The sequence below is a fragment of the Phragmites australis genome, chromosome 22 (assembly GCF_958298935.1).
Source record: "Phragmites australis chromosome 22, lpPhrAust1.1, whole genome shotgun sequence".
Classification (NCBI taxonomy): domain Eukaryota; kingdom Viridiplantae; phylum Streptophyta; class Magnoliopsida; order Poales; family Poaceae; genus Phragmites; species Phragmites australis.
The window spans coordinates 24,169,156-24,179,963 of record NC_084942.1 but is presented as its reverse complement, the minus strand read 5'-3'; the positions used below and the strand labels follow the sequence as shown (position 1 = coordinate 24,179,963).

The following is a 10,808-nucleotide window of genomic DNA, read 5'->3' as shown; positions in this document are numbered from 1 at the left end:
TGTGAATGTCTAAGACACAGGAACTACAACTCTTTCTGAGCTCTGATCAGTAAGTACAATTCAAAAGTTGCTCAACTAGAGGAGTGCTTCATGGTCACACCTGAATCAACTACTATATACTATACTAAAGCCTGGAATCGGTGAAATCTCAGAGCTCTGCTACTGTAGCAGTGGGCCTATGTATGTACATACATATAGGTATACATGTACACGCATATACGTGTGTATATATACGTATAGGTATATATACGTGTGTGTATACGTATAGGTATATGTATATATACATGTATATATATGTAATTTTCTTTTTCGGACATTCTAGAAAAATGTTCAAATAAATATTAGTTACATTAATAAATCAGCTGAAAAAAATCTAAAATGCAAAGAAAAATATCTAAAACTAAAAAAATATGAAACGAATTATTTTAAGTTAGTATTACTTCCACCTACATGTTAAAACTATGTGCATGCATAAAAGTACTATTGTTTTCTCTATAATCAATTAAATGTATTTAACATTAATAATTTTATAAATAAATATTGAAATGTATAAAATTTGTGAACTTAATTTTTTAGTTTTTTTTATTGTACTCTATACAGTAAAATAAAAACGGATGCGCCAATCATACTAGTACGCCTAACAACAACTACTATCAACGTAGCTCCCTGAATCCTTGTCATCTTAGCTATCCTCCGCGCGGCCACAAATTTGGTCAGCCAAATTTCTACTTGGGAATCCCAGAACCATCCCTGAACAATGGAGTATCTTTCATAGCTCAATCCATTTCCTTCTGTGATCTTTCCAGTTGCAAAGACGACTGCTGTTTGAGATTTCTACTTGATGCCAATGTGCCAATGCTTGTCCCAGCTATATACCCACCAGTCCATGCATCCTGTGGAAAACAAAGAACAAGTGCTAGTTGCGTACCTTTTGTTCTCAATTAAAATGTGAACTATTTAATCCAATTTTCATTCAATTACTTGTCTCCAAAGTTTGTTATGAAATTATTTCTCTATTAAGAAAAGTGAAATTCTTCCATAAAATTTATATTGCTTACCTAAAAATTGAACGGGGTGTGCTAATTCGTGCTTCCGACAGCTAAACGATAAGCCTCAGTTGACGCCTCCGCCTCCAGCTCCCGCTCTCTCGACGTGCCCGCCTCCGCCTCTGGCTCCCTCGATGTGCTCCCCGCCACCCGTCCCTCCTTCTTTCTCGCTTTCGGTGACCCTCGGCGTGCTCACCTATGAGGAACGCTGATGTCATAAGAGGGGGTAAATTAAGATATTTAGAAAACTAAAATAAATTAGCTTTAAAAACTTCACATGATAAACCTATATCAATTTTTATCTAAATGTGCTCTAGGTTTATCTATTATGTCTACTCTATCGCTCAAGAGGATTACAACCTACTCTAGTAAGATAAATTGCAAGTATGTAAATAAGGTACAGAGATAAACTTGGCACAAGGAATTTTTATCCCGTGATATCGATAGTATGAATGTCACCCCTAGTTCACATTGGAGCTCCACAAAGAATATGCTCTCGGTCGCCAAGTCTCTTTTGGTCATGACTCTTGAGCTACCAAGTCACCAAGATAATATCTCAAGCACGATGAGCCACCAAACCACCAAATCAAGGTCTCACAACTAGCCTCTCTTATAGTCACTTGCCGCCGTGATCACTTCGGAGCTTGAGCCACCAAAGCAAGGGTCTCTGCGTCCCCGTACACATCTCTTGCCGCCACTCCACACAAGTCAGATGGTCAACAAACTTGAGCCACCAAGGCCCAAGATTCCAACAAGTCATCAAGACTCTAAGGCGCCGACGTACCACTCAGTACAAGCTAGGATCACTTATTGATTCCTTCTTGAAGTTGCAACACCTAGCTACAACTCACTCTAGGTTTATAAGCACTAAACACACTCTAATCTTATACTTAATCACCTTGGATGATCACTTTAAGCATTTTGATGGTTTGAATATCTTCTCAAGTGTATATGAGCTTCCTCTAGACTACAGCAGCATGCCACATGTCAAAATGACTAAGTGGAGAAATATTTATAGCCTCAATCCCGCCAACTAGCTATTTTTCAACGGCTCAAAAAATTGTTAATACCAGATGATCCAGTGAGAACAATAGTACTAACACTGGATCATCCTGTGAGTACAAACTCAGAAACTAGCCATTGAAACTCCACTCGCAGCCTCTGTGAACACCAGACACTTAAGTGTGCGTTCAAATCCATCACCAGACCTTCTAGTGAGTTATCTTGAGCCATCCAAGCCTTTGCAGTCTCTCTGTGTAAAATGCTCTGATGCATTCATCCGGTGTTCATTCTATTCACGCGGGACCATCCGGTGAGTGGAATCTTCTATTCTTTTCCCTGAAAATGCTCCGGTGCAACTATCTCTGTGATCACCTGACTATCCGGTGAGTTTATTTTTATTCTTCAGCACTTGCAGTCGCCTCTGCAAGAAATGCTCCGGTGATATACTTTGGTGTATTCAAACCAAGCATCGGACATTCCAGTGGGTTGATCTTCAGTCTTCTGCACTCGCATTCTTCTCTGCAAGAAATACTCCGGTGTTACCCTGTGCAGATCACCAGACTATCTGGTGAGGTCCTTAGTCTTCTCCTCCATTGTCAAAAATACTTCGGTGAGTTTAATACACAGAGCACCAGGCTATCCGGTGAGGCTACCAACCTCTGTATATAATGCTTTGGTGAGTGCAAACTCTTCTACACCGGACCTTCCGGTGAGGTCAATTCTCCTGGGACTTCTTCAATTCAATCGAACTTTATCCCGGCCGCGGGGGCTTCTTGATGTATTGCATACATGAGATCTACTAATATATATTCTTGATAAACATGCTAGTCTCAATGATTATATTCTCATTAATTACTAAAATAATAATCATAGCCTAATAGAACTATTTTCGCTACATCGCTCCCGCCCCACCCTCCTTCACCATCTCCGGTGGCTCCCTGCCGCCGGATCCACCGCCCACCGCCACGCTAATCAAGGCTATTGCTTTCACGCCAACACCACCAACGCTGCCCACCAACGGTCCTCCACTGCCCGGCCGACGATGCCCCCGCCACCCTGCCTCTCTACAAGGAACCGTCCAAATAATATTCTAATTAATCACCAGGGGATCATTATTCATAATCACAACCTCGATGAATAACAAGAATATTATCCCGGTAGTCCCGGCACGTGTTTTGTGCCTAAGATCGGAACACATGCCTTCCAACATTTAGCATCACAACATAGCTTAAGAAAGAGCAAGTAATTAACATTTATATTACAAGTCTTTAGTTATGCAACCATTTGCAATAATTTATAGCAAACGATAACAACAACTATGCAGCGGAAACATAAACCTATACAACAAAAGAGAGTGGAGATACATGCCCTTAGGCTCCACCCTAAAAACACGACCTCCGTGAGTAGGATGATTTTACTCTTGCCCGCCACCCTGATCGGCAGGCACGAACTAGCCAAACATCGACTCTTCCTCACCAGCAGCACCTGAAAATACAGGCACGAGTACGAAGGTACTCGCAAGATTTAAACCATATAGAGCATATATACATAACTCGACTCTAAGGATTATGCATTGAACCATTAGCAAAGAAAAAACCACATGGTTAAGTTAAACGTAAGCGGTAAGCAATCTAGACATATAGATGTGAGCAACTAACTTAACCAACAAAACATAATTCTACCCAGCAAAAACTAACTGAACATAAGTAATTGGAACCATTATGAACATACATGTAACAAAGACCAACACAACCATCTTCCACATATCCAATCATCAACCACAAGCGAAAACTCTATGACCGATGCAGATGGACAAAAGCATGCTCATGACCGAGAGCGTGGTATTTCGAAATATTTTTACTCCCTGCAGAGGGATACTCCTGGACCCACATGACTTGAGGATCATACGGCTTGCATGATCATACAGATCCATACAAGGGGTACTCATGTCAAACTTTCCTAATAAACCCCAACTATTTGGATCATGCATCGCTCGGCGCGGAGGTGCTAGAACTACTCCCGGAGCAAACTAGCAACTCTTACAAGTCCGTCCGCTCACACCGTCGATGTTCACACCCAAATGATCACAGCTACAGAGATATTCAGCTCGCCTTAACATTAGATCGGCATGTGGTGAGTAAGGTAAGTGCTAAAGCCGACTACACCGACAATCGGTGCTTAAATGACGCAAGCGGTCTACGGTGTCCGGGTTCCTCTTGCGGCCTGCCCCCAGGACTTTCCTCCAGAGCAGATAACACCCTAGCACCGTCAACATCTCATCTCATACTCACCACTCATCAAACCATCTCAACATCATTAAGCATTTGTATCCATAAGTGAGCCCTATGCTCGCCAACAACGGATGCACTGTCGTTCGACTTCTACCGTTGACCTATGCATTGCTAAGCATATCGAAAGACTCTTAAACATCGACCAAGCTACCAAGATTACAAGGATATGAATATGCAATTTAACATAGGTTCTACCCCACCAACCCGACACTGACTTACTAACCATGCAAACATACATAAGGCATAGCTTATCAATTTTAGACTTTATTCAATTGAACAAAATGGTGCAATATGCTTAGTTGCTTACCTTGCTGCTCAGGTGGCTGCCTATAATTACCCAAGAAACACTTGCAGAAATTTGGAAGATTAGAATTGTCTTCAACCACGGTCGTATCAGCGATCGGCTCCTTATTCACTAAAGAAAATCGCATGCAATGATGAGCATGAGTGAAATACAATAATGCATGCTACAATATGCACATGATAAATTTCCATAAAATATGCCATATAAAGCATGAAAACATTTTTTCTAGATAGAACAAGTCATAAGGAGACTAGAAAAAATTGGTTTCACCCATTTTGGGCTTGCGATGAATTAACGGTGAATTAATGAAGCTTTAACTTAATTAATAAATATCAGAAATTGAATTAACTATTTAATGTCTGGGGACATTTTTAATAGGTCGATTAGGTTATTATGAAACCAACAAAATTGGTTTCGTAATTCTTGGAGCTACAGAGAATTTATTATGAATTTTACAAGTTTCAGCAAACAGTAAACTGTACTGGAAACGGTTCTGTCTGAGTGACCGCGGTCAGACCGCCAAAAGGGGTGGTTAGACTGCCGGGAGTCAAAGTCTGACCGCCAGCGAACAAAGAGGTTTGGGTTCTGGCGGTCAGACCGGCCCGAGGGGCGGTCGGACTCCTAGAACGGCGGTCAGACCGCCCAGAAACGCTGTCAGACCGCTGTATGCGGCCGAGGGAACTTGGTGAGCTCGCTGGTGATCATTCCGGTGATTCCGGTGGCTTTTGGGGTGTGGATTTGACCTAGAGCATCATCTTGACCTCCTCTACCGCATATGACCACACGCATAAGCCAAAATCCACCAAAACATCAAGAACTCATGAACTTCAACCCTAGCTCCAAATTCTTAGATTTTTACCAACCATTTCATGCATCCATACCATAGGAGCCTAGGAGACTCACCCACGGTGCTTATAGAGTTGGGTGACCGTCGGATGACAAAGGAAAAAGAGGAAATCGCTCAGGAGACGAAAAAATTCGGTGTTCTTCACGTTTCAACCTTAAACACCAAAAGATATCAAATCCGGTCCAAATCCTTCGGGAAAGAGCAAACGAATTGGAGGGATGGTAAGCTTATGAGCTAAGGATCGTGTGAGTACCACATGCATACTTCAAATCCTTCTCTTGAGATCGGATTTTGGGAGAAAGGGAGAGAGAACTTGAGAGGGAAGGGAGAGGGAGTTACTCCTTTGCTTGGTCGGTTGAGCACGGGGGAGGCACGGGTGAGGGAGCAGGTGGGTGGGGCTGCTGCCTAGGAGGGAGAGAGAGAGAGAGGTGGTTGGCCCATCTAGTGGGGCCCACGTGCTAGAGAAAGGAGTCTACTTTAACTGCGAATTCTAGTATTTTCTCTCCTAAATTTCTTTCTCTTATCTAATTAATTCAGAACGAAGTACTCTAGTGTGTTAAAATAGCTTACCTCAAATTTAATTATTACGCTAATGATGTATGATTAAACTTAATCACACGATTATGGAACTTGGGATGTGACACCCCCCCCCCCCGCGGGCGCCTGCCACCTCCGCCTCGCCTGTGGCCACACCCGAACCTCCTCTAGACCCGCTGACTTGGGCCACTGCCCCCTGAACCCTAACCCCGAGTGGCCGCGCTTGGGCTATCGTGTGGGCCACGACTTCCCAAGTCTCGGGCGCCCGTGAAACAGAAATTTCGAAATTGAACCCGCCTGTGACCCCATCAACATTGAGTACCTACAGCAAGATCACTCTTTATATAAGATAAATTGTAATATTGTTTTTCCAGAATGTTGCAAATTCAAGAACAAAATATTACCTCTCCTGCAAAGAACAGATTTGGCTGTTTCTTGCTTTCCATAGTGCCAAGTGATATCTTTAACAACAGGGAAACAAGTTAGGTCTATATGCAAGTTGATTCATGTTCAAGAAAACTGCAGTTAAGATTTAGAACCTCTGAAATTGTAACACCTCCGGCAGTCACAAATTCATCTTTAACTTGGCCCTACATATGATGATAGGATAGCTGATAGTGAGTCTTGACAGAAATATTGTTGGTGTCCTATTTGAAGGACTCGTAAATTTCAGTCGGCATATTAGCATATCACACACCTTGCCAACAACCTCAAACATCCATTGTTTTAAACCGAAGGGCTATTGTGTTTAGATGGTTATTTGGCATGGAGGCCCAGTGCATATCACCATCCAAACTCTGCAAAGGTAAGACTTTGCCTGATGAAATTCTGATTCAAGGGATTAGTAAAGCGCTATTTAGTAATATTATTATGACCTCCTGTTCTAGCAGGAATCTCCAGAATCTCTTCACCAGGCCAAACTCCGTGGGAAAGGTGTTATTTACTTATTGCTTCTGTAGGGACTAAAACTTCTTAGTACAGCTTAATTAATTTTTGCTATAACAATCAGAATGTTCGCATCATTACAGGGAATATTTTTGTAATAAATTATGAGACCATTTAAAATTTTTATTAAAATGCTCCAATATGACACAGAGCAGGAAGTTGCAGTAATTATCCATCTTTGTAATATCAAGGGTTGACATATACTGAAATAAGTAAGATTCGAATTATTGAAACCATTTGCAAGATGCACTTTTTTTCAACTTACTAAAGCAAAGGACAATCAAGTGGAGTTTTACCGGCAACAAATTTAGATTATTTGATGAAGACTTAAAGCATTAGCTTCATCATGTAAAGGCAATAGTGCAGAGAAAGAAATCGACCGCATGCTGATCTTTGTGCTGGAATAGGATGTGCTTCACGTACTCAATATGAATGTCAGGTATGAAGTCAACCATAAGCTTTCCTGCGTTGAAAGAAAGGCATGGATTTCAACAAGGAAAGTGGAGACTATTGACTATTATTTCTATTTCTTCCTTACCACAGTAAAATGTCACTAAAATGGAAGTTATCATGTATCTGATGAAAGACAAAACGCAGCAGCCATTGCTAAATGAAGGTAAATTTGAGATATTGCATAGTAGTACCATGGATGTTCAAATGCTCTGAACAATGTAAATATGCTGAATATGAAATTTAACATAATTGCATCGTTAATGTTAACAAATTTGCCCGCAGGTATAATTCCCTAAACGATGTAAGTCAGCCATTGCTCTGAACTAGCAAATGTATCAATGAAAGAATATAACAGACTACTCTATGTGCTGGACTTCTGGATCTACTCAACGCAGCCATGATCAGAGTAACATTAGAAATACAATTAGGTGTCATTCCCCAGTTGTCAATAGACTGCAATTCCTGTACAGTTTCTTTGCATCAAACATTGGTAGTTGCACCGATATAGTTCACGTGCACCCCATGCAGACAATCGAAGAACAACAGGCCCACTAAGCCCCCATTGTGTTACTAACATTGGCTCAGTCTGTAAAGACAAACACTTTAGTGTTCTATGACTGCTTTTCTACGAGACAACCAATTGTCGAGAACAGATTAACTGTTCACCTGAGTTAATTCAGGAACACTTTTTTTGGACGCCATCTAGCTTCAGTTTTGCTTTGACTGTTGGAAAAGTAACCTACACAGCAGGTGAAAAGGGTAATAGTCGTTGCTTTCCTCTACTTCTGTTAACTTGAAGAAACAAAAATCCGCTGCGCTATTAGTTCTTTTTTAAGAAGCAAGTCATGCAGTTTTATCAAGTTCCTTGGAGTAACCTAAGATATGTGGCAACCGATCCGGGAAATACACAGAGGAAATAACTTCTTGGAATGGTTACAACCAGAAGTCTAGAAATACCCGGCAGCTGGAACAAGGAAAACACATCCACTTTATATGCAATTTTACTAACTCCAATTAAAATGCATGCGGTTTTACAGTACGAATGCCGAAATTTCACTCCTTTGTGACCGGAGAGAACACATCTTAGCATGGGGAATGGCAATAGCATTTGTGCATGAATACCCCCAGAGCGCTCAGCCAGTCGCTTGTCTTCAATTTTAAATGTGAATAAGCTGGGCACTGGTGCCATAATGTGAATAAGTACAGATACCAAGTTCTACGCATGAACAAATGTAGGAGGAGGGGGGGGGGCAAACGTGAGAGGGTTATCCGAGAGTGTACAGTTGCTATAAGTCGATGCTACTACACAAGCTATGCTCACATGTGATTGTCGTGTGTGGTGTGACGGGATTAGGACTCGAATGTACGTCTCTGACTACTTCAAGAAGAAAGCTCTATTCGACATTTGGAACCATAAGTATACGGTTTTAGGATTTATGGTTCTTTCATGAAGGAACCTGTGTTCAATTGTATGTTCATTTCTAATCCCGACAAGATGAAGTAGAAGAAGAGATGACACAAGACTACAAGGCTCCGTAATGATATGGACAAAATAGAATCTGGTCGTCGCGTGAAATGGTGTAGCAAGTGCAACGAAAACAAGGCACACTTACAAGAAATACACCGTTGGTACTCCAAGTGTTAAACCCACAGAAGCAGGTCCTTTCGGCTCAGCTGTAGATGGGAGACATCTTCATCCTCGTTGATCGTCAGTTTCATCGACTCACTGAAGTGGGCCACCTCAACCAGTTGACACAGCGGAAGTGGGCCAGCAGCACACAACATACAAACATAATACAATAAGCGAGCAACACCGATAACAAGCCGTATAAAATGTTGTAATCTGTGTTGTGATGGTCCAACGAATGCTTTTCTTGTTTAGTTTGTGGTATGTCCATCTTGTACCATCGGCTCCTCTCCCAGCATGCCTGTCTGCCATGTTCACTTAGACGCTGCACCCACCGGTACATCTGACTTTAGTCGCCAAGCCATAGAGGTTGTCTTCCACCCTAACTTCTGACCACTTCTACGGTGGCCCCTCAGCGAGGCAGTACTTCTCCAGGGCCACTAACCCGCAATACAGTTGTGTGCGTAGGCTAGAAATTCTTTCTTCAACTCCGGTGACCCTCATTACGGTGGCATAGCGTCCAGGCCAGCCTTCACCGATGTCGGTGACCACTTCTACACCAGCAGCGGGTCCATGTAGCCTTCCTCCGTGGACCTGGGTCCTTTGAGTTCTCGCATCCTCAGCAGGAGGATCAACCATCTCGTGTACTGGCAATTGTCAGGGTTGTCGTCGGAGACCTACATAAATATGAAGGTTACAATTTATAATATTTTAAAAAAATGATATGGACAGTCATGGTGATATAGTTCTCATTGTACCAAGAGGACGTCGAAAGAATCAATACCTCCCATGAATACTCCCATCATACATCTTAATGACACAATCATAGCCATGGGAGCACTTGGGCCACGGCTTATTCAGGTGCTCGTAAATCCTTAGGTGACTTGGAGGATGGAAATAACTCCTATCCTGCAAAGGGAAGTTGTAAAGAGGCTCCTTGTACTCAGTTGGACCAAACGAACCCTTACATCTCACCGCCAGCCTCCCTGTCCCCCTTCTTCCTTGCCCCCTCGCTCCCTTACCCTCCATTGAACGTTGTGGCTTCAGTTTTTAGATACATGAACCTTTTATAAATGCATTTTAGTAGCATACGTCCTTTTACCGTGACGTAATATTACTATCAAATTTGTGTTACCCGCACACATGCAATCGTGATAATAAAATATGTGGTCCATTTCAGACATAGGCTTTTGTAGACCTAGCCTTTTCAGACTGTCATAATAATTGTCATTCTTACCGCCTCGAAATAGCTCGTCATGAATTCCTAGAGGAACCACCCTATGGGAGTGCCACAATGACACGAGTGTCCATTGTGTAGGTGTGGCGCTGGAGCTCGAATGTCAACGTCCTTCGAGGTCCAGAATTTTGGTAGGATGTTCTTTATATGTCCGGAGCTTGACGAAGATTTCATTGTGCGTCTCTCTCTTTGCCTTTGTCCACACCTCCCAATTATACATTGAGTATATCACTTTTAACTTTGGGTTTATTATCCTAAGACTTATCGTTTCAAGAAATGGATCGACCTTGTTAAGCCACCATACTGTGAGGGCTACATCAGAGAGGCTAAAACAAAATGTGAGTATAAGATAAGGATGAAGGAAGCACGGTTGCAGCTGTAGCGAAAATGGCCCTATTATGCCATAAGTGTGATTTTTATGCTTAATTAAAATATAGCCATTGGGACTAACATGTTTGTCAAGAATATATGTCAGTAGATCTCATGGATGCAATACATGAAGAAGCCACCGCAGCCGGG

The 10,808-nt window shown here is 42.1% G+C and overlaps 1 pseudogene; it reads right to left on the bottom strand.

Annotated features, from left to right (window-relative positions):
- Positions 1-776: 776 nt before the first annotated feature.
- LOC133904650 (uncharacterized) lies at positions 777-9,885 on the bottom strand (annotated as a pseudogene).
- Positions 9,886-10,808: the final 923 nt, after the last annotated feature.